This window comes from Pleurodeles waltl, chromosome 6 (assembly GCF_031143425.1).
Source record: "Pleurodeles waltl isolate 20211129_DDA chromosome 6, aPleWal1.hap1.20221129, whole genome shotgun sequence".
NCBI classification, from domain to species: domain Eukaryota; kingdom Metazoa; phylum Chordata; class Amphibia; order Caudata; family Salamandridae; genus Pleurodeles; species Pleurodeles waltl.
The window spans coordinates 421,748,119-421,761,487 of NC_090445.1; positions in this window are offsets into that span (position 1 = coordinate 421,748,119).

A 13,369-nucleotide genomic window follows, 5' to 3' on the forward strand; every position below is an offset into this window, starting at 1 on the left:
GGGCCTTGTGTTAGATCCTGTTTAGCATTTCTTTTAGAGTTTAAAAGTTTGTAAAAGTTTGAATTAGATTCTAGAACCAGTTGTAGATTCTTAAAAAGTATTCCAACTTTTAGAAGCAAAATGTCTAGCACAGATGTGACTGTGGTGGAACTCGACACCACACCTTACCTCCATCTTAAGATGAGGGAGCTAAGGTCACTCTGTAAAATAAAGAAAATAACAATGGGCCCCAAACCTACCAAAATACAGCTCCAGGAGCTTTTGGCAGAGTTTGAAAAGGCCAACCCCTCTGAGGGTGGCAACTCAGAGGAAGAGGATAGTGACCAGGAGGAAAATTCCCCCCTACCAGTCCTATCTAGGGAGAACAGGGTCCCTCAAACCCTGACTCCAAAAATAATAGTCAGAGATGCTGGTTCCCTCACAGGAGAGACCAACACCTCTGAAATCACTGAGGATAACTCCAGTGAAGATGACCCCCTGTTAGCCAGGATGGTCAAAAGATTGGCTTTGGAAAAGCAGCTCCTAGCCATAGAAAGGGAAAGAAAAGAGATGGGCCTAGGTCCCATCGATGGTGGCAGCAACTTAAATAGGGTCAGAGATTCTCCTGACATCCTAAAAATCCCCAAAGGGATTGTAACAAAATATGAAGATGGTGATGACATCACCAAATGGTTCACAGCTTTTGAGAGGGCTTGTGTAACCAGAAAAGTAAACAGATCTCACTGGGGTGCTCTCCTTTGGGAAATGTTCACTGGAAAGTGTAGGGATAGACTCCTCACACTCTCTGGAAAAGATGCAGAATCTTATGACCTCATGAAGGGTACCCTGATTGAGGGCTTTGGATTCTCCACTGAGGAGTATAGAATTAGATTCAGGGGGGCTCAAAAATCCTCGAGCCAGACCTGGGTTGATTTTGTAGACTACTCAGTGAAAACACTAGATGGTTGGTTAACTGGAAATGAAGTGTGTGACTATGTTGGGCTTTATAATTTGTTTATGAAAGAACACATCTTAAGTAACTGCTTCAATGAAAAGTTGCATCAGTATCTGGTAGACCTAGGTCCAATTTCTCCCCAAGAATTGGGAAAGAAGGCAGACCACTGGGTCAAGACTAGGGTAACCAAAACTTCCACTGGGGGTGACCAAAAGAAAGGGGTTACAAAAACTCCCCAGGAGAAAGTGGGTAACACTAGAAACAAAGAAACAGAGTCCTCTGTAGGCCCCCAAAAACCAGAACAGGTGGGTGGGCCCCAAGACACAACCCAAAACAAAGGTGGGTACCAGGGTAAGAACTGGGATGCCACTAAGGCATGGTGCCACAACTGTAAACAGTCTGGGCACCACACCAAGGACACTTCTTGTCCCAAAAACAAACCCCAGAACAAAATTCCAGGGGTAACCAGTGTAGCCATGGGAGATGACTCCTCAGATGAGGAGGTCTTCCTAGCCTTCAACTGGAAACAGGGCCCAACAGGTGAGTTGGAGATTCCAGAGGGAAGTAGACACTTCCACCACCTACTGGTGAATGGAATCCCAACCACTGCCCTGAGAGACACTTGTGCCAGTCACACTATTGTGCATGACAGGCTGGTGCTCTCAAACCAGTACATCCCAGGTGAGACTGCCAGGGTAAGAGTTAGCCTAGACAGGGTCACTAAGAGGCCTGTGGCTTTAGTGCCCATAGAAGTGGGTGGCACTCTTAGCTGGAGAAGGGTAGTAGTCAGTACAGACCTCCCCCTTGATTGTCTCCTTGGAAATGACTACCCAGAGGTTAGTCAGAGCCCAAGAGAGAAACTGGTCCAGTTCCAGTCCTCTCCCAAGGATTCTGGAAGTCCTGCCTCTGCAGTAAATGCAAGCAGGCCCCAGAAGAAGAAGAAACGAAAACAGAGTAGGAAGGGTGGACAACCTTTAGCCAAGGTTACAGCAAGCCAAGGAGATTTTGCTCCAGTAGGGGAGAACTCCAAAAATGGCCCTGATAAAGTCCAACCTGACCCACAAGAAGTCCTGGCTAGTCAGGCAACTGTTAAACCTGAGTGGGTGGCTCCTCAGCTAACAGAAGAAAGAGTGGAAGAAGGGTGTTTACTACCAGATGTGGTAACCCCCCACTCTAATACAGCAGACAGGCAACCTGAACCCAAAGAAGCCTGTAACTTAGCCCCTTCCCTTTTAGGTGAAGAGCTAAAGGTGTGGTTCTGGGCACTGACAGCTGTCAGTGGCCTCTGCTGGGTGTTAGCCTTTATGGCTGCACTATCCTTAGCATGGTGGTCTGACCCCATGCCAAATAGCAAGTTAGGCCCCCTGACCCTATTGGTCATGGTGGGGTTACTCCAGCTCTGGGTAACCTCTCTGGGTAAGCTAGGGGTAACCCTGGCCAAGATAAGGTTAGCAGAGGTGGATACCTCTAAGACCAAAATAGAAAGAATGGGTGGAGACATTGAAGAGGCAGACAAGAGGCAATTCAGACTAGGTCCTATCACTGTGGAAGTGGGTCAGTTCCCCAAAGGGAATGACCTGAACAGAAGGATGTAAGGCAGAGTAGGCCCTGCAACTAACCAGCCTATTTCTCCTACTCTTCCTCGCCTGACAGACTAGGAAGACTCTCCCAGCTTGGGCTGAGTCTCCTGGCCTGTAGGCTGGGGGGGGCTTGTGTAAAGAAATGGCTCCCTGTTGCAGTTACCCCCCACTTTTTGCCTGATACTGATGCTGACTTGACTGAGAAGTGTGCTGGGACCCTGCTAACCAGGCCCCAGCACCAGTGTTCCTTCACCTAAAATGTACCATTGTATCCACAATTGGCACACCCTGGCATTCAGATAAGTCCCTTGTAACTGGTACTTCTAGTACCAAGGGCCCTGATGCCAAGGAAGGTCTCTAAGGGCTGCAGCATGTCTTATGCCACCCTGGAGACCCCTCACTCAGCACAGACACACTGCTTACAAGCCTGTGTGTGCTAGTGAGAACAAAATGAGTAAGTCGACATGGCACTCCCCTCAGGGTGCCATGCCAGCCTCTCACTGCCTATGCAGTATAGGTAAGACACCCCTCTAGCAGGCCTTACAGCCCTAAGGCAGGGTGCACTATACCATAGGTGAGGGTACCAGTGCATGAGCACTGTGCCCCTACAGTGTCTAAACAAAACCTTAGACATTGTAAGTGCAGGGTAGCCATAAGAGTATATGGTCTGGGAGTTTGTCAAACACGAACTCCACAGCACCATAATGGCTACACTGAAAACTGGGAAGTTTGGTATCAAACTTCTCAGCACAATAAATGCACACTGATGCCAGTGTACATTTTATTGTAAAATACACCACAGAGGGCACCTTAGAGGTGCCCCCTGAAACTTAACCAACTAGCTGTGTAGGCTGACTGGTTCCAGCAGCCTGCCACACTAGAGACATGTTGCTGGCCCCATGGGGAGAGTGCCTTTGTCACTCTGAGGCCAGTAACAAAGCCTGCACTGGGTGGAGATGCTAACACCTCCCCCAGGCAGGAGCTGTGACACCTGGCGGTGAGCCTCAAAGGCTCACCCCTTTGTCACAGCCCAGCAGGGCACTCCAGCTTAGTGGAGTTGCCCGCCCCCTCCGGCCACGGCCCCCACTTTTGGCGGCAAGGCTGGAGGGAACAAAGAAAGCAACAAGGAGGAGTCACTGGCCAGTCAGGACAGCCCCTAAGGTGTCCTGAGCTGAAGTGACTCTAACTTTTAGAAATCCTCCATCTTGCAGATGGAGGATTCCCCCAATAGGGTTAGGATTGTGACCCCCTCCCCTTGGGAGGAGGCACAAAGAGGGTGTACCCACCCTCAGGGCTAGTAGCCATTGGCTACTAACCCCCCAGACCTAAACACGCCCTTAAATTTAGTATTTAAGGGCTACCCTGAACCCTAGAACATTAGATTCCTGCAACTACAAGAAGAAGGACTGCCCAGCTGAAAACCCCTGCAGCGGAAGACCAGAAGACGACAACTGCCTTGGCTCCAGAAACTCACCGGCCTGTCTCCTGCCTTCCAAAGATCCTGCTCCAGCGACGCCTTCCAAAGGGACCAGCGACCTCGACATCCTCTGAGGACTGCCCCTGCTTCGAAAAGACAAGAAACTCCCGAGGACAGCGGACCTGCTCCAAGAAAAGCTGCAACTTTGTTTCCAGCAGCTTTAAAGAACCCTGCAAGCTCCCCGCAAGAAGCGTGAGACTTGCAATACTGCACCCGGCGACCCCGACTCGGCTGGTGGCGATCCAACACCTCAGGAGGGACCCCAGGACTACTCTGATACTGTGAGTACCAAAACCTGTCCCCCCTGAACCCCCACAGCGCCGCCTGCAGAGGGAATCCCGAGGCTTCCCCTGACCGCGACTCTTTGAACCTAAAGTCCCGACGCCTGGGAGAGACCCTGCACCCGCAGCCCCCAGGACCTGAAGGACCGGACTTTCACTGGAGAAGTGACCCCCAGGAGTCCCTCTCCCTTGCCCAAGTGGAGGTTTCCCCGAGGAACCCCCCCCTTGCCTGCCTGCAGCGCTGAAGAGATCCCGAGATCTCTCATAGACTAACATTGCGAACCCGACGCTTGTTTCTACACTGCACCCGGCCGCCCCCGCGCCGCTGAGGGTGAAATTTCTGTGTGGACTTGTGTCCCCCCCGGTGCCCTACAAAACCCCCCTGGTCTGCCCTCCGAAGACGCGGGTACTTACCTGCAAGCAGACCGGAACCGGGGCACCCCCTTCTCTCCATTCTAGCCTATGCGTTTTGGGCACCACTTTGAACTCTGCACCTGACCGGCCCTGAGCTGCTGGTGTGGTGACTTTGGGGTTGCTCTGAACCCCCAACGGTGGGCTACCTTGGACCAAGAACTAAGCCCTGTAAGTGTCTTACTTACCTGGTTAACCTAACAAATACTTACCTCCCCTAGGAACTGTGAAAATTGCACTAAGTGTCCACTTTTAAAACAGCTATTTGTCAATAACTTGAAAAGTATACATGCAATTTTTATGATTTGAAGTTCCTAAAGTACTTACCTGCAATACCTTTCGAATGAGATATTACATGTAGAATTTGAACCTGTGGTTCTTAAAATAAACTAAGAAAAGATATTTTTCTATATAAAAACCTATTGGCTGGATTTGTCTCTGAGTGTGTGTACCTCATTTATTGTCTATGTGTATGTACAACAAATGCTTAACACTACTCCTTGGATAAGCCTACTGCTCGACCACACTACCACAAAATAGAGCATTAGTATTATCTATTTTTACCACTATTTTACCTCTAAGGGGAACCCTTGGACTCTGTGCATGCTATTCCTTACTTTGAAATAGCACATACAGAGCCAACTTCCTACAGTGGGTGTCTAACAATTATCCCTCGATGTTTTCAGGTGACTCTGGTTACCCCAACCTCTCATGGCTACTGACCCCAGTGAGGAATGCCAGGACAAGGGCAAAGGAACGTTACAATGAGGCACATGGACGAACAAGGAGGATGATTGAGCGGACCTTCGGCCTCCTGAAGGCCAGGTTCAGGTGCCTCCATCTGACAGGTGGATCCCTGTACTACTCACCCAAGAAGGTGTGCCAGATCATCATTGCATGTTGCATGTTGCACAACCTGGCCTTGACACGCCAGGTGCCTTTTCTGCAGGAGGATGAGTCTGGAGATGGTCTTGTGGCAGCAGTGGAGCCTGTGGACAGTGAGGAAGAGGAGGCAGAGGAAGAAGATGTGGACAACAGAAGTAATATCATGAAGCAGTACTTCCAGTGACACATAGGTAAGACACTGTAACTTCACTTTACTTTTCAGTTTTCTGTTGGAAATTGTACATGGCAGCCTGATTTCCCTATGTCTATGGCCACTTACTGTACCCTTTGGCATCTCTAGTTTCAGATCTGTGTGGCCCACTCTGGCGCCTGGTATGTTTACTGATGCCCACTAAAGGTCATACCAATGTATATATAACTGTGGGTATGACTTGCAATGTTTTCAGAATGTTGTACTAAGACATATTTTAATCAATTGACAGACTCCAGATTTGTATTTGTTCCAAGAGTGTTTGTTTAAGTGCTAATAAGTAGAGGGGGATGTGCAATGGGCTGGGGTGATGGTGGAGGAATGTCCAGTTAGAGTCCAGTCTCTTGGTATCACAGGTGCATTGTCCAATGGGGCATAAGAAGGGGAGCAATGGCAGTTCAAGGTGGACAGGGTGACAGAGTGGGACACAAGGGTGACAATCAGGAGAGTCTTTTTTCCTGGCGGGGGTCTTGGCAATGTTCTCTGGCTTCTGCCTGGATCGCAGGAACTGTTTGCAGGGTGGTTCTCCTTCTGCAGGGGGCGGAGTGCTGGTGGCCTGTTGGTCCTGTGGAGGGGCCTCCTGTCCACTAGTGCCGGCGGAGGTGGAGGGCTGTTTTTCGGTGTGGCTAGTGTCAGGGGTCCGTTGGCGTGCCACTGCCTCCCTCATGGTGTTGGCCATGTCACCCAGCACCCCTGCAATGGTGATCAGGATGGTGTAGATGTGTTTGAGATCCTCCCTGATCCCCAGGTACTATCCCTCCTGCAGCTGCTGGGTCTCCTGCAACTTGGCCAGTATCTGGCCCATGGTCTCCTGGGAATGGTGGTATGCTCCCAGGATTTTGGTGAGTGCCTCCTGGAGAGTGGGTTCCCTGGGCCTGTCCTCCCTCTGTCGCACAGCAGTCCTCCCAGCTTCCCTGTTGTTCTGTGCCTCTGTCCCCTGAACCGTGTGCCCACTGCCACTGACCCCAGGTCCCTGATCGTCCTGTGTTTGTGGGTTTGCTGGGGTCCCTGTGGTGGTGGACACACTGCTGATTGACGTGTCCTGGGGACAGTAGCATGGGCTCGCTGGGTGGGTGCTGTGCTGGTGTTTCCTGAGGGGAAGGCTCTGTGGTGGTATGGGTAACCGACTGTCCAGAGGTCCCTGATGGGCCAGGTTGGTCATCGTGATCCAGGCGTGCAGAGCTGCAGTCATCACTGTGGGCCTCCTCTGGGGGCGGGGGCGACTGGATGTTGGTGGTAACTCCTCTCCGGTGACGTTGAGTAGGGGTCCTGTGGGGATGCAAATGCAGTGTTATTGTATATGCGTGTGCCATCTTGTGCATGGGTGTGTTTCCCTGTATGGTTGTGATTGCCCTGTCAGCTTTGCCTTGTGTGTGTGGTGATTTTGTGGGCTAGGTGATTCTCTCTAATGGGCATGCTGTGGTGATGGGTGATGGTGATGTGGTGATGGGTGCCCATGCAGGTCTGTGATGGGGGTCCATGGATTGGTGTGGCATGCAGGACTTGGTATTGGGATGGGTGGGTTGTGATAGTGGGGTATATGTGAGGTGGTGGAGTGATGGGGGTGAGGGTAGGGGTATGAGTTTGTGATGGCATGCAGGTAGGGTGGGGGATATAGTGGTAAAGATTTGACTTACCAGAGTCCAGTCCTCCTGCTACTCCTGCTTGGCCCTCAGGATGCATGATCGCCAAGACTTGCTATTCCCATGTTGTTAGTTGTGGAGGAGGAGGTGGGGACCCACCGCCAGTCCTCTGTACTGCTACCTGGTGTCTTGCAACCACAGAACACACATTCCCCTGTAGGTCGTTCCACCTCTTCCCGATGTCATCCCTTGTTCTGGGGTGCTGTCCCACGGCGTTGACCCTGTCTACAATTCTCCGCCATAGCTCCATCTTCCTGGCAATGGATGTCTGCTGCAGCTGTGATCCAAATAGCTGTGGCTCTACCCGGATGATTTCATCCACCATGACCCTTAGCTCCTCCTCTAAAATCCTGGGGTGTCTTTGGGGTGCCATGGATGTGGTGTGAGTGATATGTATGAGGATGTGTGGGGTGCTGTGTTGGGGTGTGTGGTGTGAGGTGTGTGGATGGTGTATGGGTGATGGTGTTCTGTGTCTCAGATTGAGTGGGTGCTCCTGGCTTGTGTCTCTCTCTGTTGGCAATCTTTTTTTTCTCATAAAGGGTTGTGGGTAATGTGGGTGTGTGTTTTATAGTGTTGTGGGTGTGTGGGTGTGGTGTGTGTATGTGTGTCAGGTGTGTGTAGTTTGAATTGTCCAATGTGATGGTGTTTTGGAAGTGTATGTGTATTTTGAGCGCGGCGGTGTGTACCGCCTATGGTTTGCTGCGGTGATTTGTGGGTCGTGATACTGTGGCCATATTCCTGTTGGCGTAACGGTGTGGGTTTTGCTATCGCCAGTTTATCACTGACCTTTGGTGTGGAGGACTTGTGTGGGAGTCTGTATAGTGGCGGATTTCTCTGTGTGGGTCATAATACCAGTAGCGGCATAACGCCGCGGTCACGGTATGTTGGCGGCCCTCAGCACGGCGGTAGGCGGCATTTACCACCAGGGTTGTAATGAGGGCCTATTTCTTTTGTCTCTCCCCTTCGTAGGGCGCTGGTCATATTGTGGCTCTCCCCTTAAAACAATTGAAATTGGTGAATGCTTTACTAAAACAGAAATCCTCAAAGAGAAATGCAGGAGAGCTGATACTACAATGTTCACTGCACTCGGGAAACTCGTCCCATATTCTCTTTCAAAACATTTTTGCTTATAACTCAGCCTGTGGGGGTCCTATTACAATGAGACCTCCACCAAAATGTTCACAACAACATGCTCTTTTTGTCTACATCATATCTGGGTCTCGACTCTAGGTTAGTGGGGACCCAAAATAATAAACCCTCACATCATTCAGTATATGTTTAACCTCTCTCATTGCTGGAACTTTTCCTTTATAGCTAAGAGTAGGTTGTCTTATAAGGGCCTTCTTTGTAATTTCATTGTTATAGGCCAGTTAGTCCTGAATATGTGTAATATACTATGTCCTCACTGCATTAATTTCGGTCATTTTTTGTGTGGTTATGCTCTCCAGGGGCTAACTATGCAGTTACATGACCATGTTTCTTACAAATGCTATTTTAATTGTGGGGTCTTCGAGGGGCTGTTCTAGGCATTACAGTCATATCAACATATTAAAATATTCGTGGCATGCAAACTTGTCCCATAATGCTTTGCAGGACATTACTTTTACGAAACATTTTAATCATTATTCAACATATGGTCGTAACCCCTCCCACCATTCAGTGTCTATTTGACCTTTCTTATGGCTGGAACTTTTTTTTCAGCTGAGAGTAGGTTGTGTTTTAAGGGCCTTCTTTGTAATATTAATGCTATAGGCCTGTTAGCCCTGAATACGTGTAATGTACTATGCCCTCTTGGAGCTAAATATATGGTTGCACTGCATTACTTTCTGCCATTTTTGTGTGGTTATGCCCTATACAGTTATATGACCATGTTTCCTACAAATGCTGTTTTCATTGTGGGGTCCTCAAGGGGCTGTTCTAAGAATAACAGTCATATCAGCATATTAAAATATTCGTGGCATGGAAACTTGTCCCATAATGCTTTGCAGGGCATTACTTTTACAAAACATTTTTGCTCATAACTCAACCTGTGGTGGTCCTAGGACAAAGAGACAATCTTCAAAATATCGACCACAGTGTGCTCTTTCTGTCTACGTCATCTCTGGTCCCCAAACTATGTTTGTGGGGACTACAAAATAATAACCCCTATCACCGTTCTTGTAACATTTTCACATGACTAGAACTTTTGTTGTACAGCTGAGAGAAGTTGTGTTTTATGGTTCTTGTTTGTAATATTGTAATTATTCTGTTAGCCTTGAAAATGTGTAATGCACTGTTTCCTCTAGGGGCTGAGTATGAGGTTACACTTCATTACTTTCTCTTTTTTCATGTGGTAATGCTGTCTAAGCGCTGGATGCATGGTTACATGACCATGTTTCTTCCAAATGCTATTTTTATTGTAGTGTTCTATAGGGGCTGTTCTGAGCATTCCAGTCAACGTACTATAGTATTTGCAGCACGAAAACTCACCCCATAATGCTTTGCAGGGCATCACTTTTACAAAACATTTTTTATCATAACTCAGCCTGTGGTGGTCCTAAGATAATGGGACCACCTTCAAAAGGCTCTTTCTGTCTACATCAGCTCTGTGTCACTACACTAGGTTAGTGGGGACCCCAAAATAATAACCCCTCCCACCATTCACTATATTTTAAGCTTTCATATGGCTAGAACTTTTGTTTTACAGCTGGGAGAAGTTTTGTTTTAAAGGCTTTGTTTGTAATATCATTGTAGTATGTCTGCCAGCCTTAAAAATGTCCTCTAGGGTCTAAGTATACGGTTACAGTGCATTACTTTCTCCTGTATTTCTTCATGGGGTTATGCCCTCTTGGAGCTAACAATATGGTTACATGACCATGTTTATTACAAATTATAATTTTGTTATGGTGTCCTCTAGGGGCTGTTTTGAGCATTACAGTCTAATGACAAAAGTGTATTTCTGATAAAGGTTTATATGATAATTGTATATGTTTTAATAATCTCTCTTTATTATGATTATAACCATAATTTAGGCCATTTTAACATACTTATTACACTATGACTGTTTGAACACTCTTGATATGTTTGGATGACCCTTCTAGTTTATTTCTCCTGTTACTCCTCTGTGGCTGTCTTGTGTCTATTTGGGGGAATTGTGTTAGCCAGCCAGCAACTCAGAGTTACATTAGGATTCTAAATGGTAACATTTTCATTTTTGGCTGCAGATAGAGGAAGAAGGTAATTGGAAGTGCTTTAGTTATGTGCAGGGCCACTGGAATTGTATTGTAGGAAAAGACAAAATTATAAGGCAGGGTTGACCAATTTCTGTGGCAAGAAAAGCCCAGTTATGAATCTACAATGCCAATAGCTTTTACTCAAGCAAATGCAAGACCTGTTGCATTGCAAATTCTTGTTTATGTATTGTTTTGGGATTCAACTTGTCGAAAATGCTTAGGTCTGGTGTCAATAACGACTCAGTGGGATCCCCTAATCCCACTAATGATTTACTGGGGGTTCCTGGATTCCAGTAATGATTAAATGGGGGTCCACAGAAGTCAAAAGGGTAAGAATCACGGCTCTAGACCATCTTTCCTTCAGAAATGAACCTTAAACGTATCTCTCCAGACAACAGCGTGAGTGTCCTTCTTCTTTTAAGGAAGTACCTTGATGCGGTTGTGGTTGTTGAGCTGCTAAGTGTCATAGCATTATAGGCATGCCCCCTTAACCTTTGGTGGAAAGGATTCCCTCTAACTGGTTCATTATCCTTTATTCCTCTGATGTACCTTAATGGGATTGGGAAAGTATTTTAGGGAAACGTAAATGTCAGGGGCTTGATGCAGGCTCCTCCTGCAGCCCCTGCAGTTAAAGGGGGGCAACCATCCAGGGGGGCCATTCCACTCCAAAGTCTCTGAAATCTGTGATATATGGGATGCTCAGATACTCCTCGTCACATTATGTCAAAGGGGACGGGTTCATTTTGCGTTACGCCACTAGGAAATATGTGATCTTTATTTTAGCCTTGATATCTACAACAGGGGCGTTAACCCGCGATGCTATCTAAACTGATATTAACCACACGGAACCACAGCACCTTAAATAGGATTTTGAAATTCAGCGAAGTGGGCGCACGCTGGTAAAAACCATGCCTGCTGCGCAAAGCACTACCTCAACATTTCTGCTATAGAAAGGTTCCAAAACAAGTGAATGTTAAATTTAGTTCTGGTACAGACAGCCAGTTAGGGTGACCACCTGGCATTGAGGCAAATTCTGGACAGGACTGTAAAAAATTCAGGACAAAGGGTCAAAATTCAGGACAAAAATTCAAGAACAAATATCAGTTTTACAGACACAGGCAAGAGAGGCCATGCCTCACTATGTTGTCAGTGCATTTATTTACTCTTTTTTAACATAGCACTATTTACTCACTGTGGACCTTTTGTGATTGCCTCCTGGTATGCTACATTCAGGTGTCACATTACGTCCTTGTTCAGTAGTAAATTAATGCCCTTCAGTACTGCGGCAAGGCCATCACCCTAACCCAAATCTACCTGATCTTTCCTGAAGAGAAAGTAACAGCAACATTTTGATTATGTTTCTGAACATTTTAAAACCCCTGGCAAACAGTTTGGGACACATTAAGGTAATTAACCTTATGCTAGTTTAAACAAATTGAACAAAAACATCCGGCTTACCCCAACCGTCCATGGACTTTCAACCTAATTTTGTTTTAAAGTGGCAGGGCAGATGGTATGGGCGACAGTCTCACACCTAATGTCAGGATGTGATGTACCCATAACTTGTCTGTAGTCTCACTGCACTAGAGTGTATGAATGGGACTCTACATTTATCTCAGAAATGGGAGCCCGGACTACCAAAGATAATACAAGAGGCGGATGAAATTGAGATCAATTGGGAGATCCACGGCAAGTAATTCAAAGGGTTGTTGCTAAAAACTGGATAAATAAAGAAGAGAAGAACAAGGTGGGACAATTCCTAAAATCAGACAAGATGTGTCCACCAAGACTATTCAAAGGTATTGGGTACCTGAGGAGTTGTCTCTGCACACAGGAGCGAAACAGAAGGGGCACTGTAAAGTGGTTGAACAAGCAACACCCATCCACCTTGGCAAACTCCTCTGGTGCAATGGTCCGCTGTTAGTGCTTTTGAAGGGTGAGCAGGGGCCAGACCCCTTGCAAGGTTGTGTAAGGCAATTGCCCGCTTTGTCCATGTCTTTATATGGTGTTGAAATTGAGCAAAAGCCAAACTAGAGATCTGGGTTATCCCTAAGTGTCAAGTACACATAGAATCTTCAAAATATTTGGGATGTAAATTGCACAAACAAAATTTACAAATTTTAAAATGTATTTAGTTTTTCTTTAACATATGGCACTGCTTTCGCCTTCATATACAATTAGGTCTCAGATTAAACTGGGAACCAGTTACCTTTTGATACCTAGTGATTAATATCTACCATTCTTAGACTGATTTCCAGGATGAAAATCTCGGCAGAGCGAACGGTCCCTCCAAGCCCAGTTCGCTTTTTGGTCTTCTCTTCTGCTTTCTGTAAAGGCCACGTGGCACTAGTGAAGATGGTGTGCTACCCCAATGATAGTACTATTTTGCAAACCTTACCCTGCTCATCCTTTATTCCTTCTTCATATAGGCCACACATCTGATTTGGTCACTGCGGCGCCATTGAGTGCTCTTTCCACTCTAAAGCTAACTGTGGCTGCGGATGGATTAGGTCTTCTGGGCTTAGAATGCTATTATTTAGCTGCACAGGTCCAATGGGTGGCTCACTGGCTTTCTGCCCACCTCCTTGCGTGAGATGGGGTTTACCGGTAAAATATTTAAGGAAGGCTTAATGCACTGCTCATTGTTTCCTACTGACCATTCTACGGATCACCTTCCGGGGTTATCATGCACAGCTTTCTCTTGCCTTGCCAGACCCTGTAAACTCACTGACACG